Raw genomic sequence first — 2,948 nt, 5'->3', positions numbered from 1 at the left:
ATTATTATTATTATTATTATTATTATTATTATTAAAGGCTCCATTTCATGGTGTAGTTTAAATTCTGTGGGTACAATTGACTCAATATAACATGCGAGATTCATACTTCCCCGAAATTTTAGCATGCGTGGATAGTTTTCTTCTTAAAGATATGTCATTTTTTTATATGAAATTCATAGCCCAGTATTCGTAAAAATGTTACCTCATGACACTACTCTGATTTTCCTTCCTTTTATTATAAATCTCTCTCCCACCCTCTCTTTCTCTCTCTCTCTCTGTTTCTCTCTCTCCATACAGACATATATATATATATGTGTGTGGGCGTTAGTGTGTGTGCGTGTACGTGAGTGTGTGTACGTGAATGTGTGTACGTGAGTGTGTGTACGTGAGTGTGTGTACGTGAGTGTGTGTACGTGAGTGTGTGTACGTGAGTGTGTGCATCTATGTATGTATGGTGACTTAAATACAGTCGAATCTGTGCCCCTGCACTTTAGCATAAGATGACTGTTTGTGTATATAGGTGTAGTTATGTAAATTGGTATCCATGCTGCAAGAAACACGAGTAATAGGTACCTCACTAAAATTTAGCAGATTCAAATCTCTTCGTCTAATAACTAACAGAAGTAGAACACGGCCTACAATACATGCCCGGCTATTATACATGCCACGGATATTCTCCATAGAAAGATGAGAATAGTTTAGAGAGTTCTTAGTCTGGGCGTAATTTTAAATTAACTTCGCTCCTTTCTCGTTCTGTTTTTGAACAAATAACAAATTATGACAGTGGAAAAGAAACAGATCGACAACTTTCTGTTTACATTCTCTACATCTCTCTTCGCAAGCATACTACATCTTTTGTTCTCACCTTTCACAAGGAAAAGCTATCGTTAAATGGATAAATAATGATAAACAAAATCTTTTAAAAGTTCTCACTTGTTGCGTAATAATTAGGTGGAAAGGAATCGGAATGCTTCTATTCGTGAATTGAAAGACGCTATTGTAGAATACGAAAATCAAGGACCCAGAGCTTACGCAGGAAAAGAAAAAGAAACAGATTAAATAACATAGACAACCTTAAATTTACTTCATTAGCGAAAAACGTGACCTGTGGCAAGTTGCCTGCAATAGAACCTTGAGTTAGAAAGCATGTCTATACATACATACATACATACATACATTCATACATACATACATGAAGACAGACAGACAGACAGACACACACACACACACACACACACACACACACAAACACACACACACATATACATATATACCAAGAGAAAGCATATAAATATGAAACAAGGTGGAAAAAATAATCCTCGATTACCGGAATTTGAGTATTGTGCTTTATCAATAGAGCTGCTAAGACATTACAGAAACTGTTGCTCAGGGTTTTACGTTCCTGGAAAACTGTCCAACGAACGGTAACGTGAAACACTGAGTAACAGTTTTACTGATGTTTATGCAGCTTTATTGAGAAAGTATATATACTTACACACACACACACACACATACATATATATATGAATATATACATATATATGCATATATATATATGTGCGTATATATGCATATATATGTGCGTATATTTGTATATACGTGTGTGTATTTATTCCCATGCTGCATAGCTAGGAATTTTTTTGTCTTACAAAAGGTTGGCTGAGATATACGCAGCTCGTCCCTCACCAAACCACTGGTTATTCCAGGCGAAGAGTCAAGGTCGTACACAAGTTGGTACCATTTTGATTGTTAGCGTTTCCGTCAGAACACAAAACAAAAAACGGAAAATGTAATGTAATGTATCTCCTGCTACATCGTCGCAATTACATTAATGCTATCTACCTTTCAGAGAAATAGATTTATCCACTCCAAAGTAGGAAAACGAAGTTGTCCTCTACGCTATTTGAACTCAGAGCAAACACCAACGAGTTAAACCAAATATTTTGTATCGGCAAATTCTTAGATAAACGCGTATCTCAAAAATACTTGGATCCCTGAAACCATCGAAGGTGGATCATCTGGGAGAGTTTTAGAATGAGGGATCTAAGCCCGAAATAAGGTATAGAAAGATTCACCGAAAACCTTCTGAAGGAGACGTGTTAAAGAACACACAATTATTTTTCAGATGTTTCTCTATGACAAAGTATTGCATTTATAATCGTTCAACATTTATATGTCCATTATATATCATATGGACATCGTTATTTTAATCTAATTATGTTTCGAATGCATATGTGAATTTAATTCTAGCCTGGTCAACTTTCGCAGAAATGACTGGATGTCCTGTATACTGAATCCTATATTCAAACATATATTTCGGTTATGCTTAGAATATCCACATGTGATCTTCAGTGAGGAGACCAATTATGATGTCGAAATCCCGTCTTCTACGATTCGCCGATAACATTCTGTTTTACACTTGTCTTAAAAACAGATTTTCTCAGAGAAATATGAGCGTTAATGCCGTTCATTATTTGTATATACAGTTTAAATATTATACACATCGTTATTTTAATATTGTTTGTCGTACGCAAATTCATGCATGTGTATGTATGCGTGTGTGTGCTTGTGTGCATGCAGGAATGTATACTACTCGCACACACACCAGATAATCTAAAGATGAGGATCTGTTTTACGCCGATGAAAATTAAAGGAATATGACGGGAGTGAAACTGATTTCACACTCGCAACTATACCCACACACACGCACGCACACACACACACACACACACACACATACACATATACATATCTTATAGGTTAAGGGAGAATACCATATGTGCATCCTTGAATTTCTGAACGTAGAACCAGTGATGAATGCAAAGCATCCTGAGACAAGGTTTGGAAGCTGCATTTAACGCCTACTTTCTAAATCTTAATTCTTTAACTTTAAATTACACACACACACACATAATATATATATATATATATATATATATATATATATA

The sequence above is a fragment of the Octopus bimaculoides genome, chromosome 5 (assembly GCF_001194135.2).
Source record: "Octopus bimaculoides isolate UCB-OBI-ISO-001 chromosome 5, ASM119413v2, whole genome shotgun sequence".
NCBI lineage: Eukaryota > Metazoa > Mollusca > Cephalopoda > Octopoda > Octopodidae > Octopus > Octopus bimaculoides.
Note: the sequence above shows the minus strand (reverse complement) of the source record.